The following is a 27,439-nucleotide window of genomic DNA, read 5'->3' on the forward strand; positions in this document are numbered from 1 at the left end:
GGGAAAGGAGGAAATAGAGTTGTTCTGAGGTAGAAAACAGAGAGTCAAGATTGGGAGAGAAAAATCAACACACTCCTGAATAAAAATGGGAACTGAATTTCGGTTTAAAAATAGGGCTTCTCTTCTTTTTTTTTTGTAAGGTTATAGTGTATTGAAAATGAAAATTAAGGAGTAGTAGAGGAGTACTAGAGGACTTTAAAAGAAATAAGAGAAAAAGAAAGATAGAAAATAGAAGAGAAAAAGGAAAGAAAAAAAAAAGAAAGAAAAATTTTTTTCCCTAATTAAAAAAATCGTAAAAATCTATGAAAATGAAAGTTAAGGAGTAATGGGGGAGTAATACGGAATTTTAAAGGAAAATAAAAGAGGAAAAATAAAAAAATAAAATAAATAAAAAATTTTTTTTTCTTACTTAAAAAAAAAAAAAAGTGAAAATATATCTAGGAATTACTCTGGAGCTGTTGCGGTCAGTGTGGGTTCGGCTCAGTTTCAGATAGCTCCTCGTTCCAGCTTACACTTCTCGATATCGACAGGCCCCTTCCGGTGTAGTCGGTGTTTTCTACAGGGATTTTAATCTGTTGCACTGGTACCTTCTGAAGCGGTTCCCTTTGTTTATTTGGCTTCTGTTTGCCGGTCTCTTCAGAGCCTCATTTCCATCCTGACACAGGCCGGCGGAGGTGGACTCTTATTCAGGTAGCTAGCTCCGTCGCTCTGCGGGGAGGGACTGGCGCTGCAGGGAGGGGCTGGCGCTGCGGGGAGGGCCTGGCGCTGCGGGGAGTGGCTGGCGCTGCAGGGAGGGGCTGGCGCTGCTTTCTCCGTCTGCGCTGCTCGGGCTCCCAGCTGCTCTATGTGGAGCGCGCCCCACGCTGCGCGCGGTTCCAGCCCTCGGGTGTTCCACAAAAGCGCGGAGCAAAAAGCTGCGCCTGCTCTCTGTGCCTTCCCCGTCAGAGCGGTCCAGGCAGCCAGGGGCTTGATGGGCACACTCTCCCCAGGTGTGGCGTGCCCACTCCCTTCCGCGGACCCAGTCTCAGTTTCCGCCGGCGCCAGTCGGGTGCATGCGCCTTCTGCCCTCCGGCGTCCCCAGCCCCAGTCCCCGCCCGCGCCGGTCGGGTGCCTGCGCCCTGTGTCTCGCAGCGATCTTCCCCTCTCCCCTGCCTCCTGCCTCCGGCGGGGCTGGGCCGCAGCCTGCGACCTCTTCTCTGGACTTTCTCTGTCCCTTTGTTCTGCGAATGGCCGGCAGTGTGTTCGGGCCGGTTAATTTTCTCTCTCTCTTTTGCTCTCCCACAGTTCAAGTTGGCAACTCACAGAAGCTCCCTCTGATTGTCCTCAGGGCACTCAGGCCCGGACCCTACCCCAAGCAATGCCGCCTAAGACTCCCTTCCCGGGACGGATCTCCGTCCTTAGCTCTTTTGTCTCACTTTTTATCTTTTATATTTTGTCCTACCTCCTTTTGAAGACAATGGGCTGCTTTTCTGGGCGCCTGATGACCTCAGCTAGCGATCAGAAGTTGTTTTGTGAAGTTTGCTCTGCGTTCAGTTATTCTTTTGATGAATTTGTAGGAGAGAAAGTGGTCTCCCCGTCCTACTCCTCCACCATCTTGGCTCCTCCCTCCGTATAGCTCATTTTAAAGAACTTTTATTGCCATGTCATTGATTTACCCTGTTCTGCAGTGTTAGGTGTGCAGCACAGGGATTCAGATTCCTTTCTCTTATTGCTTACTACAAAATATTGTGCATAGTTCCTCGTTTTATACCATTGGTTCTTGTTTCTTCTTACTCTTTTTTAACCTTTATCTCAAACTGTCACATCTTAATGGAACAGCCATTTTGGATATTCACTTTCCTGAAATGTACTGGCCTTCCTGCTTTTTCCTGTCACATACCTCCTTCTGAAAATCTTGGTTCCTCCTATCCCCTCTGATCCAGTCTCCCAGACACCCCCCTCCCCACACAGACATACACCATCTGTGGTCAGGGAATCATTTTCTCCTGTTGGAGGGGCAGATGTGGTTCCAGTACCGACGGATGCTGACCCCAGCCTTCCACCATGACATCCGGAAGTCCTCCGTAAGGCTCATGGCCTACTCTGTCCAACTGATGGTTGGACACCACCTCTCTCTCATCTGCACATATCACACCAAGCTCAATCCAAAGTTCACTCTCAAGCAGATATATCCATCAAACATCATCAGACACAGCCCCCCAGAATAATGCACTCAACCCCAGAGACACACACATTACACACTAGAGTGCACAAACACATTGTCAAGTGTTGAAACTCCCCTCTACAGCCAAGCCTGTTCCCTCTTGCAGACACATGGACATATTATTACCCATCTTATGTGACGCACACCTCAACACACATGTGCTACTGCAATATAGAGATAAGAATTTGGGGCTATGGTGGGGCTGCATCTGGGCCCCCAAAGTCCTCAGCTCTGGCTGGTAACCAGTGTTCTGGGACAGATGCAGTGATCATGGGGAGGAAGGCTCACCTGAGAAGGAGGGACAGCTAGAGAAGGAGAAGACCAGGAGGCACTGGACTTCCTGGACATGCTCCTCTTTGCCAGACTGAGTGTTGGGAGGAGGGGCCTGAGCCTATGGGCAGAAGCACACAGGAAGGGCAGACCTGCCTCCATAGATGGTGAAGAGGAGCAGCTTGTCTTACGAGAACCTGTGGACGTTTCAGTAGCCTTGGACAAATGAAAATGATTCATGAGGTCAAGCAGAGTATTTCAAGGCTATTTGTACTAGAGAATTAAACCTGATTCTGAACAATATCACACTGTTAAGTAAGACACCACAGGGATATGTTTTTCAAGGAAGTTTTTTTTTAATCAGCTTGTTTGTTTGTTCTTTAATGTTTTGTATTTTTTACTGAAATGAAAGTCGCTCAGTAGGGTAGAACTCTTTGCCACCCTATGGACTGTAAAGCACCAGGCTCCTCTGTGGAATTCTGAAGGCAAGAATGCTGGAATGGATAGCCATTGCTTTCTCCAGGGGATCTTCCTGACCAAGGATCAACCTGGATCTCCTGCATTGCAGGCAGATTCTTTACCCCCTGAGCCACCAGCCCAATTTTTATTGGAGTACACTCAATTATCAATGTGTGATAGTTTCAGGTGAACACTGAAGGGACTCAGTTTTCAGGAAGTTTTTAAAAATATTTACTTTTCTGTTTTATTTCAAACTGTCTAAAGGTTTTTAAAAATGTAAGCATGTGATAGTTTGCAATATCCTAGAACAAGGCAAACTCCCAGATCAAGTTACAAATATTATCTTCTCTTTATAATACTTATACTTTGGAACATAAGAGCTGGTTTAAGAAAACAAAAATAAAAAACAGAAAAAACAGCAGCAAATCTGGAGGCACAGGTCTGAGCTCTGCCTTCACCTTCACCCTCCCCCAGGTGGGCGGGGAGATCCTCCCAGATCAGGCCGGGTGCTCAGGGGAGGTCAGCCACAGTCAGGGGCAGTCAGTGATCCAGAGGACACTGCACCATGAGTGTCTCTGCACTGAGCCCCTCCAGAGCCCTGGGTGGGGTCTCTGGGCTCCTGCAGGTGGTCTCCCTGCTTGGCCTGGTTCTGCTTCTGCTCAAGGTGGCACAGCTCTACCTGCGCAGACAGTGGCTGCTCAAAGCCCTTCATCACTTCCCGTCTCCTCCTTCCCACTGGTTCTATGGACACAAGCGGGAGGTAAGATGGAGCTGGATGGGGGAGTGTGAGGATCGGGAGGGCCGGAGAGCTAGAGCATGGTCACACTCAGCAAGTTCATACCTGGCCCTGTGCTTGCCTGAGAGCACAGATGTCTAATCTGATGGATCAGCCCTGTGGGTTCACTGTGTGTGGAGACAACAAACAGGAATCTAAGAAGGTGTCAAGTCACAGGAAAAGAGGCTTACCTGCTGGGTTGGGTTATGTCAGGTGTGGAGATAAACTGGCTTGGTTCATTCGGACTAAGTGATTTTCTAGTCCCGTAAGGTCAGTGCTAGAAACCCACACCAGAGGCCACACACAGGAGCGAAGTTCCCATGATGGGGCCAGGTGAGGAGAGCTGCCTGTTTGGAGTCCTCTCTCTGGACTATGAGCTCTTGGAACTGAGCCTGTAATCCTCCTCACCCTCAGCACCCAGAACAGAGCCTGCACAGAGCAGAGTCAGTCCATTGTATGGAGGGACAGGCAGGAGGGAAAGGAGCAGCTTGCAGGTTGGGAGGGCAGCACCTGCCCACCCAGCACTGGCACCACTAGACTGGGGGTGGGTGAGCTCAGGGCAAAGTCAGGGGCTAGGTGGAAATGGCTCACCAAGAGTCTGTGGCTTAAACAAATTTTAGGAGATAATCACAGGTTGCAGGGAGCTGAGGTCTCTCTTTCTCTGCAGCACGATTAGAGCAGAGTGGAGACAAGGACAAGAACTAGAAGCAGCCCAAGCCCCTTGCGGGCTGGCCCAGTACCTCTCTCTCCTCTCCTTCCTGCACCCCAGGTCACTCAAGGTCCTCCCCCCCCGGCCTGTGCATTCCAGCCTCTGGGACTCAGCTCCCATGTGTCCTCTCCTCGGAATGATCTCATCCCTCATATGAGTGTCTCACAAGCCCCAGGCCCAGTCATTATCATCCTGGGTCTCCCAGGAGTGGAGAGGACACTCTTTTCCCCCTGGACATCCTTCTCACAAGGCAGTGCTAACTAGATGCAGCTATTTCTCTCTGTAAGATCATAGCTATAGGCTTCTTCTGGGAAACCTTGCCTCGGATTTATGTTTCTATCCTAAAAGCATCTTGGTAAATTATGAGTCAAAGAAAGAGCAAGTGCAGGAAGACTTTCTTAACATCCAGATCTGAGTTAGGCCCCCTTCCCCAAAGCTTCCCCATAGGCTTTGTCCTCTGTCCATCACACTTTCATGACGCCCTCCTCTTATGCCCCCTTGATCTCTCAGTCTATTTCACTAGCCTGCAGGCTCCAAGCAGACAAGCATCTAGAGCCGCCTCCTAATTTAGTGCCTTCAATCTGTGTCTGGCACAGAGTTACTGCTCAGTAAACACAAGCTCAGGGAAGGAACGTGATCCAGAGTAGCCAAATTGCTTCAGAGCTGGTGAGTCTTCATGGTAGAAGGATGCAGGTAGAGATCAGATACCAAAGTATAGAGGGCTGATAGGAGTTACACAGAAGCCATTGCAATAAAGACAATGTGACTATTTGGAACTTGCCTGGGATCAACTGTTGACAAGAAATCCAGAGGTGACAAAACAAACTGAGTCTCCAAAGTTGAGGAGAGGCAGTTGCTCTGTGGTAAAAATGACAGGCTACCAGGTAAAGGGAAGAACATGAGCAAAGACCTGGAAGATGAGCAGGTGGATCCAGTGCAAGGAGAGTTGACAGCAGCATCCTGGGGGCAGAGCAATGGGTCCTGTGGAATCACCAGCCTGTCAGGGCAAGAAGAGAAAGGGTAAATTCAGAAAGGAAAGGCCTTTGTTGTCCATACCCAGGGGCGCACATAGATTCCAAGTGTACAAGATGGGTAATGCACAAAAGTTTCTGACAATTAGTCAATGAAACTGAGATTAAAAATCCACAGATCAAAATCTTACTTCAATACCATTCTCATATGTGTATATGCAGAATCTCTCCTACAGCTATGCACACACTCAATATGGAAAATAATATTACACACACAGTGTAATATTTAATTTTTTCACTTAGCCATACACATTCCAAACATTCTTTCATACTAAGATACTTTAACATGTATGCTGGGATAGCATCAAACATATATATGATCAGGATGGCAAAATGAAATTAATACATAAAGTCAATTCTTAAAATATCTATCTCTTCCCTAAATAAGCCAAATAATAGGGAAAAAACTGCTTACTTTCTCCAAGGGATCTTCCCAAACAGGCATCAACCCAGGTTCCCACTTTCTAAGCATGTTCCTTAACATCTGAGCCACCAGGGAAGCCCACCAAGTGATACAAATTATCATAAATTGCTCTAGCAGTTATATCCCTGTGTGCAAATTATTACCAAAAGTTTCATAAGCCATGGAGTTGTCTTTGATGTAAGATTCTGTAGGCAGTTAGTAGTGTTGGCTCATAACTCTACTTGACATGGGACAGAAACTGATCTTAGGACAATGGTGGACAGCCTGCAAGGTTGGATGAGATTCCAGGTCAGAAGAAATAGTTCAACACTCTTAGTTCTGCTGATGGATCCAGAGTGATCACCTAGTACCCTTACAGGCCTTCACCTCCACTCCTGCTCTGGAACTAAAAGAAAGAAGTCATTGACTTGTCTTTCCCTTGGTGACAGTTCCAAGAGGAGACTGAGCTGCCACACCTACTGAAAAGTGTAGAGAAATACCCAACGGCCTGTGTTCGCTGGCTGTGGGGCACAAGGGCCTTTGTATTGCTCTACGACCCTGACTACATGAAGCTGGTCCTGGGGAGATCAGGTGAGAGGGAAACCCTCAGCCGCAGACAAACTTCATTTGAGTACATGCCCTTGGGTTTGAAATTCCACAAGACACTGGCATATCGGATGCCAATGCCTGAATTCCTCCAAACACCTTCCCACCACAAGCCAGATAAGGACAACATTATTTACTCTTAATAAACGCTTTACTCCTGGTGGGGCTGGATTCTCTTTTGTGTCTCTTTTCTTTTTACAAACAATTTGAGATGATCCCAGACCTGGAGCCAATTTCCTGTCTACACTGTCCTAGGTTGGGCACCTTTCACTGTTGCCAGCCCTGGGTCATGAGATGGCCAGACCACCACTGATTGTAGAAAAATCACAGATTCGGTCTCATTCTATGGCACTGAACAGAGTTTCTGTTTCAGGGCAATTCACCAAATTAATCCTGTGGGTGTTCTGCTCTGCAACACTGAGTCTACTTTCCTGGGACCACAGTGACTATCAGGACAGAGAGAGTCAGGGATGGGAGGCAAGTGGGTGGTGGCTTCAGACTGACTGCCATTTGACAAGCACCAGGAAGAGAAGGGAGCCCATGGTCTAGACCTCAGCTGCTCTAGAGGCTGTCTGCCAAGTTTTGTCCCATCCATATTCCCTCTTTACTTTTCAGACCCAAAGGCTCATGTTTTCTATAGACACCTGAAGCCCTGCATTGGTAAGTACATTTAAATAAAACTGCCAGCCACCCACCCATTAGGTTAACCAAGAGTGCGTAAATGGAGAACAACAGGTGCCAGGCACCCCCATCTCTGAATAAAACATAATTTTTCTAAAACACCATCAGTCTTTGTAATGGCACTGTAGCCCTCCTGAAGCCGAGCTGCTTCTTCATCACTTTTCAGTCTTTTCTAATGTTCCCTGACTTTTCGGTAAGTTTTTTATCACCTGCCCCCCTACACTTTTTTGTCCTCATTGCTGTCACAATCACATGCTATGGACAGACATATTGGAAATTAACATCCCTTAAGAGTACTGGCCTCACCGACCCTTGCCCATGAGGAGACTTCTGCTGACACCCTTGGTTCCTCCTTAGATGGCCCCAATCTCCCCAATGCCCATACACACCCATCTGTGGTTCAGGGAAAGGTTTGCTGCTGTTGGAGGGGCAGACGTGGTTCCAGCACCGGCGGATGCTGACCCCAGCCTTCCACTATGACATCCTGAAGCCCTACGTGGGACTCATGGCTGACTCTGTCCGAGTGATGCTGGTGAGTCCATCCCTTGTCACCATACGCACTAGAATCCAGTACAGCTGACATAGTCCACTATCAGACACTTATGTCCCTCAGACACCCATTGAGTAGAACTGCCCAGAATGATGCATTCACGACATAGTATGAGACAGCACTCATTAAAACTAGGTGGGACAGAGGAACATCTAGGCAACAACATGGATCTATGATTTTCTCCTCACCAAGAGAAACCAAGGCCATGGTGTATTCAGGGTCCACTCTTCTTCCATCTCCATGTTTAAACACAGGGGAATAGAGCAAGGAGGTCAGCTCAAACTGGCCCTGGCTGGCCTGGACAATGGCAGCTTTGGTGGCAGAGTGGATATCCCAGGATGTCACTCAGGTGGGCTCTGGCCTGGGTTCCATGGCTTCTGCACATCACTGAACCACTCATGAGAGGAAATGAGTCCAGGTCTACCCTCACAGAGCTGGGCCTTCACAAACATCACCTCTGATCCAGACCAGGTACCACCTGTTCTTAGCTAACATCGGATGAATGAAAGCAATTGAGTAGCTCATGCCCCTTGTAGGAGCCCCACTAGAGCCACTTTAGCTTTTCCTTCGGAGAAGGCAATGGCACCCCACTCCAGTACTCTTGCCTGGAAAATCCCATGGACAGAGGAGCCTGGCAGGCTGCGGTTCATGGGGTCGCTAAGAGTCGGACACGACTGAGCGACTTCACATTCACTTTTCATTTTCACGCATGGAGAAGGAAGTGGCAACCCACTCCAGTGTTCTTGCCTGGAGAATCCCAGGGACAGGGGAGCCTGATGGGCTGCCATCTATGGGGTCACACAGAGTTGGACATGACTAAAGCGACTTAGCAGCTGTAGCAGCAGCTTTTCCTTGCCTTGAAATATTTGCTTCCTAGTGTTGGATACCACCTGTCCAGATCTGACCTCAGGACACAAAAGTTCTCCCTTTGTCCCCTGAGAAACTATGCTTTCTGCTCTGCCGAAGGTGGTTATTCTCATAGTTCAGTTCAGTGGCTCAGTCATGTCCAATTCTCCCTGTCTATCACCAACTCCCAGAGTTTACCCAAACCTATGTCCATTGAGTTGGTGATGCCATCTAACCTTCTCATCCTCATCATCCCCTCTTGTCCTGCCCTCAATCTTTCCCAACATCATGGTCTTTTCCAGTGAGTCAGCTCTTGGTATCAGGTGGCCAAAATATTGGAGTTTCAGCTTCAACATCAGTCCTTCCAATGAACACCCAGGACTGATTTTCTTTAGGATGGACTGGTTGGATCTCCTTGCAGTCCAAGGGACTCTCAAGAGTCTTAGCCAACACCACAGTTCAAAAGCATCAATTCTTCTGCACTCAGCTTTTTTTATAGTCCAACTCGCTTCCGTACATGACCACTGGAAAAACCATAACCTTGACTAGAAGGACATTTGTTGACAAAATAATGTCTCAGCTTTTTAATATGCTGTCTAGGTTGGTCATAACTTTTCTTCCAAGGAGTAAGTGTCTTTTAATTTCATTGCTGCGGTCACCATCTGCAGTGATTTTGGGTCTCCAGAAAATAAAGTCAGTCACTGTTTCCCCATCTATTTGCCATGAAGTGATAGGACTGGATGCCATGATCTTAGTTTTCTGCATGTTGAGCTTTAAGCCAACTTTTTCACTCTCTTCTTTCACTTTCATCAAGAGGCTCTTTAGTTCTTCTTCACTTTCTGCCATAAGGGTGGTGTCATCTGCATATCTGAGGTTATTGATATTTCTCCCGGCAACCTTGAAGCCAGCTTGTGGTTCCTCCAGCCCAGCATTCTCATGATGCATTCTGTATATAAGTTAAATAAGCATGGTGACAATATACAGCCTTGACGTACTCCTTTTCCTATTTGGAACCAGTCTATTGTTCCACGTCCAGTTCTAACTGTTGCTTCCTGACCTGTATACAGGTTTCTCAAGAGGCAGGTCAGGTGGTCTGGTATTCCCACCTCTTTCAGAATTTTCCACAGTTTACTGTGATACACACAGTCAAAGGCTTTGGCATAGTCAATAAAGCAAAAATAGTGTTTTTTTGGAACTCTGTTGCTTTTTCAATGATCCAGCATGGATTATAATAACTTATTATCATAAGCTATCCAAATATTCAGGATTAACTAGGATATTAGAAGAGATTATACTGCATGTATAAGAAAGATTCAGAAAAATGGGTATCGCAATACACACGTGTGTTACGGCCATAAGTTGCTAAAACATGTCTGCTTAGAAAATGAGGAAATCTCATCTGAAGATGTAGAGACAGAGAGAAAGCTTGGTCTTGGCAGCACAGGTCTCCTAGGGGAATAGAGCAGTGTCAGTGCCTCCTCCCTCCACAGGACAAGTGGGAAAAGCTCGTCAGCCAGGACTCACATCTGGAGATCTTTGGACATGTCTCCTCAATGACCCTGGACACCATCATGAAATGCGCCTTCAGCCACCAGGGCAGGGTCCAGATGGACAGGTCAGTGACAGCGTTCAACGGCAGGGTCCTGTTTTCATCAGCTGGGAAGGACTTACCTGAGAGGCAGTAAGGGCAGTGTGGATGCTTATCAGCACAAAAAACAACATTCTACAGAGAGACATGCACCACAGTCAAATTCCACCCAGACCACCCTTGACTCAGTCAGATGTCCGTGACTCCTGCACAGGGAGAAGCCTGGCCCCTCAGGACACTTGCAAAGGACTCCAAGGGGGTGGCTCCAGGGCAATGAGGCAGAAATGATGATGCTTTGGTGTTACTTGAGCAATCTGACCCTCTCCAGGTCAGCGCCTCCCTCAACTCCAGTATCTTCTGCGTTTTCTCCCTTCAGGAACTCCCAGTCCTACATCCAGGCCATCAAGGACCTCAGTCATCTGTTTTTTTCCCGATTGAGGAATGCTTTCCATCAAAACGATCTCATCTACAGGCTGACACCTGAAGGCCGCTGGAACCACCGGGCCTGCCATATCGCCCATCAACACACAGGTTCTTGTCTCCCTCCTGGACTGCTCCCCCACCTTCATCAGGCTCATGTGACCTAGCCTTGACCCCTTAGGCAGAGCCCAGACTCCTGCTTCCTATTCATGAGCTGGAATACACCCACCTGCTTCAGGGACGAGGAACCCAGAAGTCGGGATGTCAGGTGTTGAACAGGGAGTTACAGGAGTTACCATCTTGGTGATGACTGAGTGAGACCCCCTCCCAGCAGCATTTAGGCAGAGCCCCCACGGGCTGTGTTACTGCTTGGATTCCCATCTAGAGTAGATGATGCAGAAGCTCTCAGTCCTGACATGCTCACCCAGTCCCACCCTCACCCTCATCCACCTGGCACCCAGACTGGGCCTGAAGGGCAGATGGGGTTATGGTGGGTGCAGAATCTGAGCTCCTCAGAGTGCTCAGTTCTGGCTGGGAACCACTGTTCTGGGACAGACGCAGTGATCAAGGAGAGGAAGGCTCACCTGCAGAAGGAGGGAGAGCTGGAGAAGGTGAGGAGCAGGAGGCACTTGGACTTCCTGGACATCCTCCTCTTTGCCAGAGTGAGTGTGGGCAGGAGAGGTCTGAGCCTTTGGGCAGAAGCACACAGGAAGGGCAGACCCTGCATTTGGCCCTGCCTCCACAGATGGAGAATGGGAGCAGCTTGTCGAACGAGGACCTCCGTGCCGAGGTGGACACATTCATGTTCGCGGGTCATGACACCACAGCCAGTGGCATCTCCTGGATCCTCTATGCTCTAGCCTCCCACCCTGAGCATCAGCAGAGGTGTCGGGAAGAGATCCAAAGCCTCCTGGGGGGTGGCACCTCCATCACCTGGTGAGTGTCCAGGAAATGGAAGAGCCCTGTCCCACCTGAGCTAGAGAGAATCCCTGGTTGTCCTGTCCTGCCTGCTCTCAGATGGGCTTGCTTTCAGGGACCAACTGGACCAGATGCCCTACACCACCATGTGCATCAAGGAGGCACTGAGACTCTATCCACCAGTGCCAAGCATCAGCAGAGAGCTTAGCAAGCCCATCACTTTCCCTGATGGACGCTCCTTACCTGCAGGTATGAACTTCACCTCACCACTCAGCTAAGCACTCTGTAGGACCACATGCTAGACCAGTAATCCACCTGCGGATTTCCAGTTCCAGGATGCTCTGGCTCTTCTCTGCCTGAAGATAATATTTACTCTGTAGTTTGATTGAGTTTTAAAATGCTTCTCCATAAAACCTAGGATTAATACTACCATATACTCAACAATCCTACTACTGGGAATATACTTTGGGAAAACCAGAATCCAAAAAGCACATGTGCTGCAGTATTCATTGCAGCATTGTTACAATAGTCAGGACATGGGAGCAACCTAGGTGTCCACTGACAGATGAATGGATAATGTAGATGTGGTCCGTATACACAATGGAATATTAGTGTAAAGTGGAACAAACCTGAGTCAGTTGCAGTGAGGTGGAAGAATCTACAGCCTGTCATACAGAGTGAAGCACTCAGAAAGAGAAAAACAAATATCGTATATTAACACACACATATGTATATATAGAATCTAGGAAATAGGGGTGATGAACGTATTTGCAGAGAAGGAATGTAGATGCAGACATAGGGAATGGACATGTGGACATAGGAGGGGAAGGAGAGGGTAGGATGAATTGAGAAAGTAACATCGACATACATAGACTGTCATGTGTAAAATATGAGTAAGTATCTAGTGGAAAGCTGCTATATAAAAAGGAGCCCCACCTGATTCTCTGAGATGACCTAGAGGGGTGGAATGGGAAGGGGGAGAGAGGTGCAAGACGGAGGGAATATAGCTGTTGTTTAGTTGCTAAGTCATGTCTGGCTCTTTAGTGACTCCATAGAGTGTAGTCCAGCAGCCTCCACTGTCTGTGACATTTCCCAGCCAAGAATACTGAAGTGAGTTGCCATTTCCTTCTCCATATATATAGATATATAACTGTGCCTTATTTGCACTCTAGTATGGCAGAAACCAACACACCACTGTAAAGTAATTTACCTCTACTGAAAGAAAAAATGTTTGACACAAATCTTGAATGCAACAAAGCTCAACAAATAATTGTTGGTCCTTCTGTGTGGTCTTATGATGGAGCCTAAAGTTCTATTTCTTGAATCATGAAGGCTTAAGAGAAAAGCAGAAGCTGGGGAGACACGGTTCTTCCACATGGGGTGTGAGTAAAGGAGGGAGCTCAAGAGACTCCACTGTCGTGGGTCAGAGGGTCTAGTCTCTGAGGTGCCCTCTATGGCGGCAAAGAGCAGGTGATGATGAGGTCTGAGAGCCCTGCCATGCCTGGAGGCCAGCCACTGACTCAGCACCCAGTGGGTCTGAATCCCAGCCCTGTTTCCTCCTAACTGTGGGATCATAGACCCAACCCAAGCCTCTCTGAGGCTCAGGTGCTTCATGGGTTCGTGGGGACAGGAGTGCTTCTGTGAGGACTAAATGATTATTGCACATTCCCCAGGTTCACAATGGCACTTGACAAATGTGAGTTGTCACCTGAGCTGCTCCTAAGTGTAACCTTGCAGTTCTTTTAATTCTCAGTCCTTGGCTGTGGTCATCTACCCCTAATCTGTGATCGTGGGCTTTGTCATGCCCCACCCACCTGTCTTGCAAGAGCATCATTTCATTCAGAGTGACAGAATGTGCTCCCATGATGGCTCCTAGGACTTTTGTGAAGACACACATCCCCTGCACTATGGGACTAGCAGGTTTCTCTCTCTCCTCTGCCCCACAGGAATCTTAGTCTCCCTCTCTTTTTATGGGCTTCATCACAACCCGAAGGTGTGGCCGAACCCAGAGGTATGATGGACATGGGAGGAGGAGATGGGGTGCTCTCTCAACACCAAACCTTTTCCCTGCTCCCTCTCTGGGACTCTTATCCCCCGGGGGATTCATGTGAGGGGTTTGACCCCAAATGTCCTGGCCCTGGTGCTCTCTCTGCAGGTGTTTGACCCAACCCGGTTTGCACCAGGTTCTACTCGACACAGCCATGCCTTCCTGCCCTTCTCAGGAGGACCCAGGTGAGACCTCTGCACTGGAGGAAGCAAGTGTCACTGGTTGCTACCTGATGTGTGTGACTGTCTACCTTCATATGAGGAGCATGAAGTTCTGTCCTTGTATGTTGAGAAGGAGGCGTGGGTCTCCATGTACAAGGTCTTCAGGGCCCACCACAATGACATTGACCTCCTACTGTCCACAAGGATTGACCTCATTTCCATGTCAGTGGCCACTCCAAATTATCCAGGGTTTTCCTCACTTTAGGAGTATGACGTTTTAGCACTGGAAGTCTTCATGAAATTTAAACTACACTTGTTTGGTTAGCACAATTTCAGTCACCTTAAAAGATGATTTTCTCTGCTCCCACCTTCCTAGTCAGCCCACTACCTTTCGGCTTCATTCACCGGTCCACCCTCACTGTATTCGTCATTTGCTTGCCTGGATTGGGAATTCCATGTCCTGAGGCTTCAAGTCATGTATGTGATCAGTTATAGTTGTAGTTTGAAGAAAGTTTCACAGTCATGAGTGTGTTCTCTCTTCCTGTAGTACATCCGACATAGATTTGACTGTGTATTAATATAACCATGACATATATTTTCTGTTGTCAAAATTCTTTATTAAAAAGCAGAGTTTAGATACCATAGCCCCAGATTCTACAGAGTAATGTTAGTAAGAAAAACCTTAAAGTGGAGGACAATCAAGTCTGCTTTGGGGACTCTATTGCTGATACTGCTCATGATGCCAGTTGTCTCACTGTTCACACTGTGCACACCGTTTGCTGAACCCAGGATAGGTAAAGCATCAGCAAAGAGGCTGGAAGAGGACTGGAGGAGCCATAGGAACTTCAGACACGTTATTCTCTCCTGGATGTGTTATGTCCGCCATAACACAGCTCTGTGCTGCCTGACGCAGTCTCTGTAGCAGCAGCCATAAAAACCATAACATAACTAGAATATAACCTCATGTAATATATCCATGACATTACTCCAACGTAGCCCCAATGCAGCATTAACCAGGGCTTTCATAGTGACACTCCTAAAGGCCTACCACACACCACCCCCAGAGCTTTTCCAGGTGGAGCTTATATAACAAAAGTAGCCAGAGTCTAAGTGAGTACCATGTGACACTTGTACACAGTGCTATAGGTGATCTCAGCTGTTCCACAATCATTACTACAACCCCTGAGGCAACAGTGAGAGATCGCAGGGCGAGAGAGCCTGACCATGCCATCTTTGCTAATTTGCTCTTTCCCTAAAGGGGGGAGACTATTTTGTGTTTGACACGTGCATTTGAAAAATCTATTGCATGTAAAACATAAAGCACACTTGAAATAACTGTTAGCCTGGATGATACACTCCTAAATGATTGCTGTGAAGATCTTAAAGGGCACAGAACCTCCTCTGAAATAGTAATTTCAGTGACTTTGTAACTTAGTAGAAACAAGTTTTTCCTGACTGTACAGATCTAGGAAACTCTCAGTTGGTGAATCAACCTTTACAGAACAGTGTTTTGTAAGTAACTGTCTTCCTGGATTGTTTCTAGGATTTGGTTTACACCAGGGTCCAGTCCTTCCTTGTAGACATGGCTGCAGCTCATGCAGCTGCTCCTAGAGGGCAGGAGGGACTAGGTGGTTTGATTCCTAGGTCAGACTGAATATTTCTTATATTCTCATTCCACTTGAGGTGTTTTCAATTCAATTAATATTGTTCAAATGTGAAAATATGTATTAAGCGTGTCTCCGTGTACCAAGACCTGTGCTAGGAGATGGAACACAGGGATGATAATCCTGCCTCCCTCAGAGCTCACTGTCAACAAATCAACACGTCTACTCAAGACAGATGTCATTCACACATCCACTCTTTCACTCATTTATTCATTGGGCAGACTGTGGAAGAATTCATGATCTGGCACTGTGCTGGGCACTGGATGTGATGTGTCCTTAGTTTAACACCCATAGTGCCTTGAGGGTCCCGAATGGGAAGAGGTGCAGCCAGCAGAAGGGGTGAGGTGGTGGTCACTGGATTGAGCCTTGAGCATGAGGATGGCAGAGGTGAGGGGAGGGGACCTCAACAGTTACTGAGTCAGGAAGAGGAGCTGGACAGACCCCAGGTGAGTGAGGAAGAATCCAGAGAAGGCTGTGATGCAGCTGAGGCACTGGGATGTGTCCTCCCTGTGATGCGGAACATAGCAGGCCTGGAGCTACTATGGCTTTAGAGGGAGGGGAGGAATAGAGGCTGAAAAGGCCAGATGAGGAGCCGAAGGGATGGTTAGCAGGGTCATTTCTGGATTAGAATGGGAAGGTTCCAAGAGTAGATTGACTGAGGGGTTGAGGGGGACAGGAAGCCAGACCATTAACTGGGAGGGAATTGGACCAGTAGGTTCAGGGTGATTAACCCTTGTCTTCTCCAGGAAGCCTCCCTGTTGCCATTCTGATTCCTTGCATAATGCTGTCTTGTCGTCTCTGGGGACCGGGCAGCCTGTTTGTCCACACTAGGTAGTAAGATCCTGAGAGGGTGTCCACCCTGCCCCTAGAGTGTCCTGGACTGACCTGAAACCAGGAATTGCCAGTGGATGAGTGAATAAAATACTAGTTCACAGTTCTTGATGCACTTGATTTGACTCTGTGGCTTACAGCACTGATGCTCCCCAGGATTTCCTGCTGAGAGCAGGAGTAGGAGTTAGGAGCTAGTTAGGAGCTAGACAGATGGACTTTGTCATCTGTCAGGGGGAGAGCTTTGCCGGCAAGTTCAGTGTGATTAGTAAGGAAGGGATCGGGGCTGGGCCACCTGGAGGAGACCCCAGATTCCCTCTTCTTAGCAAGGGTTAGAAGCCTCTGCTTACTTCCTTTTTATCTCCCAACCTAGGAACTGCATCGGGAAGCAGTTTGCCATGAATGAGCTGAAGGTGGCTGTGGCCCTGACCTTGCTTCGCTTTGAGCTGTCACCGGATCCCTCCAGGGTCCCTGTACCCATGCCAGTCATTGTGCTGAGATCCAAAAATGGGATCCACCTGCAGCTCAGGAAGCTGTCTGATCCAAGTGGGGACAAGGACAAGCTCTGAGGGCCTCTGCCTGCCATCCTGTCTTGCTGTCACTCTCTCCTGTCCTTGCTTCTTTGCCCACTTCCTGCTTTTGTCTGCCCTCTGCCAGCTTGCCTCATCTCCTGCTTTCTGCCCAGCAGCAGACTTTCTGCCCTTCTCCTCTCAACTTTCTCCAGGCTCTCTGTCTGCTTATCTCTCCATCTGTCTCTGACCCACTGTATCTCTCACTGTCCACCTGAATCCTGATCACCCGACATCTTCCAGTATGTGTATTCTCTCCTGTGTTTCTCCCCTTCTACCCGCCTATCTGTCCCTGTAATCACTTCCGTTTAGATGGTAAAATGATTTGCCTCTGCCTTAGGGCCTTAGAACAACACAAAGTTATCCTCTAATGGCTGTGGAGTGAGAAGTCAGAAATGGGTTTCCCTGGACACAAACAAGATGCTGACAAGCGCCTCATCCAGGGACCTGGGACAGGATCCTGCTTTTTGCCATTTTTGCATCTAGAGCTGCATCCTTGCATTCCTTGGCTCCTGGGCCCTCCTCCACATTCAAATCCAGCAGCATCTTCAAATGTCCCTCTACTTCTGTCTTCATATAACCTTCTCTTTCTTCAAGACTTTGTGCTTACCTGGGCAACTCAGACCAAACAGGCTCATTCTGGGGTTCCGGGAACTAGGACAAGAACACCTGGGGAGTCATCTCTGGACCTGTTAAATACTGTGCGACTCCCTTCTCCCTGGGCCACTTCTCTCTCCTGCGTGAGATGGGTCTACCCCCGTTTCACTCACATGGTTTCCTCTTTCCCCGTCCCTGGATAAAGTGCACAATATCATGTGGAATGCGTGAGTCTTCTCTGAAAGGAGTTGGATGAAGCAGAAGAGAGAGAAGGGGAGGGAATAACAGCGGGGAGGAGCAGGGGAGATAAAACCTGCTCTGTGGGGCCGAGGCCCTAGCAGGAAGAGTGTATCCAGGCCCCCTGCAGCTTCACACTCTAGTGTCACTGAAGCCCCACACCCTGTCCGGCACCTGAGGCTCCCATGACAGCTGAGTCAGGAGACAGGCCTCGACGCCTAAGGCTCAGAGGGAAGACGCACACACCAACACCTGTCAGGGAAGGAGCCTGCCTCTTCTTCTGCGGTAGCTTTCTCACTACATCTGTAAAGGGGCCCAGCCAGCGCCCACCCTTTGCAGAGCAGGGAAGACTTACAGACTTGTTCAGGCACAAGGGTCTCATTCACCCCTGAAGAGATTTGAGAAGAGCCCAGCCTGGCCATTGTCACCAGCCCCCTGGCAGCCCTTCCTCATGGACAGGGCCTGCAGGGTCCTCAGATGCCACAAGTGGTGGGGGCGTGTGTGTGCAGCAGGGCCTGGGAGGAACCAGTTGGGCACAAGTCTTGGCTACCACACAGGGAGAAGCCAGGCCCCTCAGGACACTTGTAAATACTGAGCTCCTCCAGAGGGTAAGGCAGAAATGACAATGCCTCAGTGGGGAATGCAAACTAGCATAGCCACTATGGAGAACAGTGTGGAGATTCCTTCAAAAACTGGAAATAGAACTGCCATATGACCCAGCAATCCCACTTCAGGGCATACACACTGAGGAAACCAGAATTGAAAGAGACACGTGTACCCCATTGTTCATTGCAGCACTGTTTACTATAGCCAGAACACGGAAGCAACCTAGATGTCCACTGGCAGACAAGTGGATAAGGACGCTGTGGTACATATACACAATGGAATATTACTCAGCTGTAGAAAGGAATGTTTTTGAGTTTATTTCTAATGAGGTTGTCAAAACTGGAGCCTATTATACAGAGTGAAGTAAGTCAGAAAGACCAATACAGTATATTAATGCATATATTTAGAATTTAGAAAGACTGTAAGGACGACCCTATATGGAAGACAGCAAAAGAGACACAGATGTAAAGAACAGACTTTTGGACTATGTGGGAAAAGGTGAGTGGGGTGATATGAGAGAATAGCATTGAAACATGTATATTACCATATGTAAAACAGATGACTAGTGCAAATTCAATACATGAAGCAGGGCACTCAAAGCTGATGCTCTGGGACAACCCAGTGAGATGAGGTGGGGGGGGGGGGGCGGGCGGGGTTTCAGGATGGGGCACTCACGTACACCCGTGGCTGGGTCACCATATGGCAAAACCACCAGAATACTGTAAAGTAATTAGCCTCTAATTAAAGTAAATAAATAAAAAAAGGAAGAGGTAGTGTAGAAAAACTATAAAATAATTCGAATGAACTTGTTTACAAAACCGAAAGAGACTCACAGACATAGAAACATACATTAGCTTACCAAGGAAAGACGGAAAACGGAATAAATTAGGAGTATGGACTTAATGGATAAACACTACTGTATATAAAGTAGATAAAAATCAAGAATTCGCTGTATTGCACAGGGAATGTTATTCAACATATTTCGATAACCTATCATGGAGAAGAATCTAAAAGGAACATGCATGCACATAGTGCATATATCTGAATCACTGTGCTGGACACCTGACACTAACACAGTATTGCAAATCAACTAAAAGTCAATAAAGTAAAAAAGACAAACAGCATCAAACATTGGCCTTTAATTTAGAGCATTTACACTCTCCTGGAGAACCTCACCTCAGACATGCAAGTTATTGCCAGCTAACTGGTGCTGTATACCCACCCCTCCTAAAGTTATTTTTTTCATTCTGGAGTGCATAACTAGAACACATATATTCATCAGTTCGTAAATAAGAAGTAGCTAAATTTAGGGGTTTAATGTTTCAGCTTCACTGGGATCTTCCTATATGTCCCCACTCCAATTTCAGGTTCCCATTACTTCCCAATAAATGCTCACACTTTGGCAGAAGATTGGGAAATCAAATTGCATGTAATTCAGACACTGACAGGATGAGACTCTGGATTTAGTTTTCACAAATCTCAGCCCTGGCTGAGGCCCTGTGGCTACACGAAACAAATGTTTCTTTCAGGTCAGACATTGAAGCTTTCTGGTCAGTTATGTGTAGTTTGGCCTGGAAATTTGAATCCCCAACCTCATCCATTTCCTTCAGTGCTTTTAACAGTACAGCTAGGAAAAACCAGCCGGTCTTACTAAATTCTTTAATTTGACTGAAAAGTTCTAAGATATCGAATATATGGTCATCAGAATCTTGCTTCTTATAAAAATTTGGTTAGTAACATCCAATGATGATGTTTTGTGTATCTTGATTTAAAATCCTCAAAGGTGGTGCTCTTAAAGGACTGCACTCAATATGTCAGCAAATTTGGAAAACTCAGCAGTGGCCACAGGACTGGCAAAGGTCAGTTTTCATTCCAATCTCCAAGAAGGACAATGCTAAAGAATGTTCAAAGTACGTACCATTGTGCTCACTTTACATGCTAGCAAGACTATGCTCAACATCCTTCAAGCTAAGATTCAGCAGTATGTGAATCGAGAATTTCAAGATGTGTAAGCTGGGTTTCAAAAACATAGAGGAACCAGAGATCAAATTATCAACATTCGCTGGATCATCGAGAAAGCAAGGGATTTCCAGAAAAACATCTACTTGTGCTTCACTGACTATGCTAAAGCCTTTGACTATGTAGATCACAACAAACTGTGGAAAATTGTTCAAGAGATGGGAGTACCAGACCACTTTACATGCCTCCTGAAAAACCTGAATGATGCAAGTCAAGAAGCAACAGTTAGAATTGCACATGAAACAACAGACTGGTTCCAAATTGAGAAAGGAGTATGTCAAGGCTGTATGTTGTCACCCTGTTTATTGAGTTTATATGCAGTGTATATCACTCGAAATGTTGGGGTGGATGACTCACAAACTGGAATCAAGATTGCTGGGAAAAATACCAACAACTTCAGATATGCAGATGATACCACTCTAATGGCAGAAACTAAAGAGGAACTAAAAGCCTCTTAATAAGAGGGAAAGAAGGGGAGTGAAAAACTGGCTTGAAACTCAGGGTTCAAAATACTAAGATCACGGCATCTGATTGCAACATTTCATGGCAAACAGAAGCGAAAAAAGTGGAAGCAGTGACAGATTTTATTTTCTTGGGCTCCAAAATCACTGTGGAGGGTGACTGCAGCCGTGAAATTTGAGACACTTTCTCCTTGGATGGAAAATGGTGATAAAACTATATAGCATATTAAAAAGCAGAGACATTATTTTGCTGGCAAAGATCCATATAATCAAAGCTAAGGTTTTTTCAGTGGTCATATACAGATGTGAGAGTTGGACCATAAACAAGGCTGAGCGCCAGAGAATTGTTGCTTTTGATTTGTGGTGCTGGAGAAGACTCCTGAGAGTCCCTTGGACTGCAAGGAGATCAAACTAGTCATTCCTAAAGGAAATCAACCTTGAATATTCATTGGAAAGACTGATACTAAAGCTGAGGCTCCTGTACTTTGGCTACCTGACATGAAGAACAGACTCATTGGAATAGACCTTGATGCTGGGAAATATTGAGGACAGGAGGAGAAGGGGGCAGCAGAGGATGAAATGGTTGGATAGCATCACCGATTCAATGGACATGAATTTGAGCAAACTCCAGGAGAAAGTGGAGGACAGGGAAGCCTGGCGTGCTGCAGTCCATGGAGAGAGTCAGACTCAACTTAGCAATGAAACAACAGCATTGCTACCTCATGCTCTAGACCACCTGTGTCCTCTTTACCAGTGACCACATAGTCATTAGGTCTTTCCAACTACTTCTATTAGAGAACCAGTTCCTTCCAGAAGCCAATTCAGGAAACTCATCCCTAAGATGTTGCTCCTCTACAACCATTATGGGTAGCAAAATCTGAGTTAGCCTGAGTTCTAACAGAGAAACAGAACTAGCAGAATAGATGTCCACACAGGGACAAAGACAAACACAGCAGGAGAAGGTGCCTGAGTGCTGCTTCTCTGCCCAGCCATGAGTTCTCCTGCCTCCTTCTCTGTCATCCCACTAGGAAGCTGGGCAGCTGAGCTTAAGAAAGGAACATGGGGACCAGGCAGTCCGATGGATCAGGTAACTGATTGAGTGGGAACAGGGTAGGGAGAGACAGGCCAGGCAAAGGTCCTTCTCAAACAGCACCAAAGGGGAGTGGGAAGGGCAGGGAAGGCAGGTGCTCACTCACCAATCCACTGGAAGAAGTCATGTATATCTGGGCCTTAGGATCTTCAGGAGACAGAGAAGACTGAGTCAGGCAGGGACCGAGGGATTCCCAGAGGTAAGCCAGGTGATAAATAGGGTGGGTCCCCACCTGGCCAGACTTTGGGTGCAGGCCCAGGACCCCTCCCCACATGGCATGCTGAACCCTTTCCCCGGAAGCTTCAACTTGTCCTAGAAGCCCTCACCTCCTCGAGTGTACACAGCTTTAGAATAGTCAAGGTCACAGATGTTTAGGAAGCCAAGCAACTGTCCAAGCCAGAGTGTGTGGCCTAAGGGAACTGGTGGGCCCAGGACAGTACCTTGTTCAGACTCCTGGTCTACTGGATCTGAAATAGCAACAGAAGGCCTGGCCTCTCAGGAACCCAGTGTCACCAGCCAGGCCAGCAGGGAAAAGAGAAGGCTGCCCGGGAAGATGTAGGGAGCACCCCTCCCTGCATAATAAACAAGTAAACAGTAAAGTAAAATGACTGCAGACAGTACTAAGTACTAAGAAGGGAATAAACACAGTGCCAGGAGAGAGACTGACAGGGAGGCCCTGCTTAGATAGAGAGACCCAGGATGGACTCCTGTTGGAGAGTACATTCAAGGTCAAAGCAAAGGATGATTTGGAGCTGGCCCTGTGAAGAGAAAGGGGAAGGGCATTCCAGGTAAAGGGAGCAGCAAGCAGGGTCTGGAGGAGGAAAAAACTTGGTGTCTCCCAGAAGCTGCCACTAGATGGGGCAGCGGCCCAAGATAAGGTTGGAGGGAGTGTCTGGAGGGTGGTGTATGTTCTAGGACAGAGAGTATAGAAAGGATGATATAGAGAAAGCAGCTGACACCATGCCAGCACATGGCAAGTTATATACAATGAATGAGAGTCAGGTATTAGCAAAGCTGGAGTTATAAATTTAAGGTGATGGTCTTAATTCTGACATTGACTTGTTTTGTGTCTTGAAAAGTCCACTATCCCTGTTTTCTTGTCCGTAAAACAAGCTTAAAAACACATGATAAACTGAGGAGTAGTTGTGATTGTCCTTTGGAAAGTATAAGCGCTATGTAAACATTGAAGAGACAGCTTTAAAACCTTTACCGCTTTTACTGCCAGCATTGTGCAGAGTACGGAAAAAGGGTACTGTGCTTTCTCAGAATCATTTCTGTATCTAAACCCGGGCAGAAAGAGGTGATATAGATTTGTTCTTGTTCAGTCCCTCAGTCATGTCCGACTCTTTTTTACCTCATGGACTGTAGCACACTTGGCTTCTTTATCCTTCACCATCTCCTGGAGCTTGTTCAAACTCATGTCCATTGAGTCAGTGATGCCATCCAACCATCTCATACTCTGTCATCCCCTTCTCCTCCTGCCTTCAATCTTTCCCAGCATCATGGTCTTTGTTAATGAGTCAGCACTTCCCATCAGATAGCCAAAGTATTGGAGCTTCAGCTTTAGCATCAGTCCTTCCAATCATTGATTTCCTTTAGCATTGACTGGTTTGAACTCCTTGCAGCCCAAGGGACTCGCAAGAGTCTTCAACACCACAGTTCAAAAGCATCAATTCTTTGACACTCAGTCGTCTTCATGGTCCAGCTCTCACATCCATACATGACTACTAGAAAAACCATAGTTTTAGCTTCACATACCCTTGTCGGTAAAGTAATGTCTCTACTTTTTCATATGTTGTCTAGGCTTCTCATGGTTTTTCTTCCAAGGAGCAAGCATCTTTTAATTTCATGGCTGCAGTCACCATCTTCAGTGATTTTGGAGCCCAAGAAAATAAAGTCTGTCACTGTTTCCACTGTTTCTCCATATAATTGCTATGAAGATGGGACTGGATGCCATGATATTAGTTGTTTGAATGTTGAGTTTTAAACCAGCTTCAGTGGGGGTGGTGCATATTGTCCCAGGCTAAAATAAACAGAATTGTTCTGTGACTTCCACTGCGTGGGGAAAGCAAGCAAATAGTTAGGCTTGAAAGACTATTCCTGGAAGTTGCTGTTTTTATATGAGTGTAAAAGTAAACAAGATATGATAAATTGCATCAGCATCAAACCCAACTTTTTCAAATGCAGAGAACAAGAAGTGCCTGTGACTTCCCCACAGCAGTAATCACTTCAAGCTGCTGACTTGGGAGTTGACTACACTCCCTCTTCCACCTTTCTGTTGCCTATAACCTGATCCAGGAAGCATCCTGAAACAAAAATATTAAGTTCCTTACTAAAATATGGCACTAAAAACCGACCCTAGTCTGTTGAAGATGATGATTTAACTAGTCCAAAGTTACACTTCCTCCGTCTTTCATTCATTTTTCAATCAGTAAGTATTTACTGAGGATCATCAGTAGGTACTGTCTTCTGGTCCAGGTTATGGAAATTATAAAGACATAGAATGTTTAGTGACAACTTTCAAGGAGTCCTTGGTTGGGTTAGGTGGGTACCAAATGAATGAGAAAAATATTTACTGGTTAATAAATATTAACTACAGTTGACATAATTTTTTTAAAGAGTTTAGCTCATGCTCTACAGTTTAGTAATCTCACTTTGTAACAAGCTCATTGAAAATTCTCCATAAACATCATTTTCAGTGATTGGTACATCTAACCACAGAGTTTCCCCAACATTTTCTCACAAAGGCAGCCCTGAGTAGTGAGGCTGCATTCATACCAGTATATGGAGTTGATAAAAAGACTCTACTGCAACTTGGATCACTGGAAACAGATCAAGCATGAAACACTCTTGGAAAATTAGGCTGCATTCATATATGGACAGCAGTTCATCCCACTCATTATCTTTTTATGCTCATGGTTAACAGCAAAGCATCTGGAGCCAGACTGCTTGGGTTTGAATCCTGGTTCTACTTCTTACCAACAGAGTGACCCTGGGCAAGCACCTAGCCTCTTCAGTTCAGTTCAGTCACTCAGTCGTGTCTGACTCTTTGTGACTCCATGAATCGCAGCAGGCCAGGCCTCCCTGTCCATCACAAACTCCTGGAGTTTACCCAAACTCAAGTCCATCGAGTCAGTGATACCATCCAGCCATCTCATCCTCTGTCGTCCCCTCCTCCTCCTGCCCCCAATCCCTCCCAGCATCAGAGTCTTTTCCAATGAGTCAACTCTCTCTTCGCATGAGGTGGCCAAAGTATTGGAGTTTCAGCTTCAGCATCAGGCTTCCAATGAACACCCAGGACTGATCTCCTTTAGGATGGACTAGTTGGATCTCCTTGCAGTCCAAGGGACTCTCAAGAGTCTTCTCCAACACCATAGTTCAAAAGCATCAATTCTTCAGCGCTCAGCTTTCTTCACACTCCAACTCTCACATCCATACATGACCACTGGAAAAACCATAGCCTTGACTAGACAGACCTTTGTTGGCAAAGTAATGTCTCTCCTTTTTAATATACTCTCTAGGTTGGTCATAACTTTCCTTCCAAGGAGTAAGCGGCTTTTAATTTCATAGCTGCAATCAGTTTATACTTAGTGCCTTTGTTTTCTTGTCTAGACTATGGGGATTATTTTAATCTGTCTTGTAGGATCTTTGTGGGATAAAACATATAGTGTTCTTTGCTTAGTTCCTTTAATGTAGGGGGTAGCTTACTAACATTAGCTATTACCAAGCATTTTGAGCCCAGCTATATAGAAGAGGCCAAGGACTGAGGGAGGGAAAGGGTAACAACCAGAATTCAAATCCAGCTTCTCCCACTTCAGAGTTCTTTCCCTTACTGTCCTTGTGCTGTGGAGAAAAGCTAGTACTGAGCCAAGTGAGGGAAAGAGTCAGGGTCCAAGAGTCCTTGTGTGGGGCAGAGAGGGGGATGGGAGGCAACCAAAGAATGAGGTGAAAGTGGAGAGGAATGAGTGTAAGCAGTTACATGCCCTGGAGTTTGGACAGAGCTCAGGATTTAGGGGATAAAGAAAAGAACTCTGGCCTCAGGGGTTGTGTAATAAATCCCCTGTCATGAGGATGGACAAAGGAGGAGGGTGTTGGGAATAAGAGGTTAAATAGTTCAAAGAGCATATCTGTAGGAAATGGGGCCCCTTTGAGAAAGCTTTCCAAAGAATTCTTCCTGAAATGTATGGTGTTTTACTTTCTGTGTTATGGGCCTTGGATATGACCTTGAAGGAGATAATCGTGGGAAAAGTGAGAGGCATGACGAGTTGAAGATGATGTCCTCACCCCTTGCTTTTTCATGTATGACATGCGCGGATTTGCCAATACTTGGAAAATTTTCCTAGTGTCGCCAACTGGTGTTCTCCAATCCATCCTCCAGATATCTTTATTTTTAATTTTCACCTTCCCTAGCTGGCCCAAGCCTACTATTCATGCCTTCTGTACATCCTTTATCACATATTATTGAACTAATTCATTTTTCTGCCTAAGGCACTAAACCATGAACTCCAAAGATATTAATTTTTGAGTGAATGAATGACTACGAATGAATGAATAATTGTGTGAGATATTCAGAGAAAGGATTACCATCCTACCTTTATTAGTTTTGCAGGAGAACTGTAGCAATTTATTTGAAACTTGGTGACTTAAAACAATATAAATTTATTGTGCTATAATTCTTGGGGTCATATTATTAGATCAATATCACTGGGCCAAAATCAAGACATTGGCAGGGTCATATTCTCCCTGGAATCTCTCGGGTAAATTCAGTCCCTTCTCTGCCCCACAAGCTGCTCCTAATGTACCAATTGTAGGCATATTTACAATTTGAAGCTCATCCTGACCTTAGGATGGAGTACAGAGCTAATGTGTTATTGATAAAATAAATCATATCCTTAATTTTATATTAATTAATGGATGTGGTATGGGTAGAGGAATTCAATGTGTTAATATTAAGGCAAGGAATAGAACTGAGCAATGATAAATATTAATACAGAGGAAGCTCATGAGCATAGTGATTCTTTAATAATCTTTGGCAATTCGTATAGGTATTCCATCGAAGACAATAAACTAGATGTTTTCTGAAGTTATGCACACCCGAAAACTTTTTGTACCATTAATATTATGAGTGCTATGGCTAATTAAATAGGAATAGCTAGTCACAGGGCTTCCCAGGTGGTGCAGTGGTAAAGAATCCGACCGCCAGTGTAGGAGACCACAGGAGACAGGTTTGATCCATGGGTCAGGAAGATCTCTGGAGGAGAAAATGGCAACCCACTCCAGAATTCTTGCCTGGAAGATCCCATGGACAGAGGAACCTGGAGGGCTATAGTCCATGGGGACACAAAGAGCTGGTCACGACTGAGAGACTGGGCAGGCTCGAGCACTCAGGCAACTAATAATAAATCATTGAAGTGAAGCGAAGTGAAGTTGCTCAGTCATGTCCAACTCGTAGTGACCCCATGGAGGGCAGCCTGCCAGGCTCCTCCTTCCATGGGATTTTCCAGGCAAGATTGCTGGAGTGGGTTGCCGTTTCCTTCTCCAGGGGTTCTTCCCAACCCAGGGATCGAACCCAGATCTCCCGCATTGTAGACAGACGCTTTACCATTTGAGCCACCAGGGAAGTCCTCATAAGTAAGGAACTAAGTGTAGTCATTCAGTCGTGTCCGACTCTTTGCGACTCTGTGGACTGTAACCCACCAGG

General features: G+C 46.5%; 1 long non-coding RNA gene and 1 pseudogene across 1 annotated transcript; one reads left to right on the top strand and one right to left on the bottom strand.

The window, feature by feature from the left end:
- The first annotated feature begins 3,497 nt into the window (after window positions 1–3,497).
- Window positions 3,498–17,542, top strand: LOC122677921 (annotated as a pseudogene).
- On the bottom strand, window positions 4,800–23,154 carry LOC122677922. The gene is made up of 2 exons (XR_006335955.1): window positions 23,093–23,154; window positions 4,800–5,413 (listed from the first exon to the last, which is right to left on the bottom strand). It is a non-coding gene; the product is annotated as an uncharacterized LOC122677922 (long non-coding RNA).
- Between the last annotated feature and the right edge of the window lie 4,285 nt (window positions 23,155–27,439).

Source organism: Cervus elaphus, chromosome 20, assembly GCF_910594005.1.
Source record: "Cervus elaphus chromosome 20, mCerEla1.1, whole genome shotgun sequence".
Classification (NCBI taxonomy): Eukaryota; Metazoa; Chordata; class Mammalia; order Artiodactyla; family Cervidae; genus Cervus; species Cervus elaphus.